Source organism: Octopus bimaculoides, chromosome 28 (assembly GCF_001194135.2).
Source record: "Octopus bimaculoides isolate UCB-OBI-ISO-001 chromosome 28, ASM119413v2, whole genome shotgun sequence".
Taxonomy (NCBI): Eukaryota; Metazoa; Mollusca; class Cephalopoda; order Octopoda; family Octopodidae; genus Octopus; species Octopus bimaculoides.
In genome coordinates, this window is record NC_069008.1 from 685,263 (window position 1) to 686,139 (window position 877).

Below are 877 nucleotides of genomic sequence, written 5' to 3' on the forward strand. Positions count from 1 at the left end.
ATGTATGCGCGAACCAAGGAAGGAGAATGCTTTAGAGTAGCTAACCCTGATAGGAATAACAGCCAAATCTCCTTCTAGTCAGATTCTATTGTTATAGGAATGTATATATGTATGTATTGAGCCAGTGACAGAGACCTCTGTATGGCTGTTAAATCACAAGAATTCTCCTGTTTTGATCTGAGCTTTGTGTACTAAAGATCTTTCAAGTTTAGATATTTTCTAAATCCCTAAGTTCCACACATTTGGCAACAACGGCTGCATCTCTTTTCATTTCTTGTGTTAGCATTTTATCTGACAAGGGATCTGTAAGAAACCCTTTAATTGGTTTGGAGAGATTAATATGCTGATAATTAAATGCCCTTAAATACACCACACACACTGTCCATATACATATACATCTATGTATGTGTGTGTCTATCTGCATGTTATTGCATATATGTGTATGTGTCTATATCCGTGTATATTACTTTGTGTGTGTCTATATCCGTGTGTGTGTACATTTATCTCCGTATGCTACTGTATCATCATCAACATCATCGTTTAATGTCCGCTTTCCATGCTAGCATGGGTTGGATGATTTGACTGAGGACTGGTGGAGCCTGAAGGCTACACCAGGCTCCAATCTGATTTGGCAGAGTTTCTACAGCTGGATGCCCTTCCTAACACCAACCACTCAGAGAGTGTAGTGGGTGCTTTTACGTGTCACCCGCACGAAGGCCAGTCAGGCGATACTGGCAACGGCCATTCTCAAAATGGTGTATTTTACGTGCCACCCGCATAAGAGCCAGTCCAGCGGCACTGGCAACGATCTCACTCGAAAGTCCTTACACATGCTGCGGGCACAAGTGCCAGAAAGGCGACGCTGGGCACAGGTGCC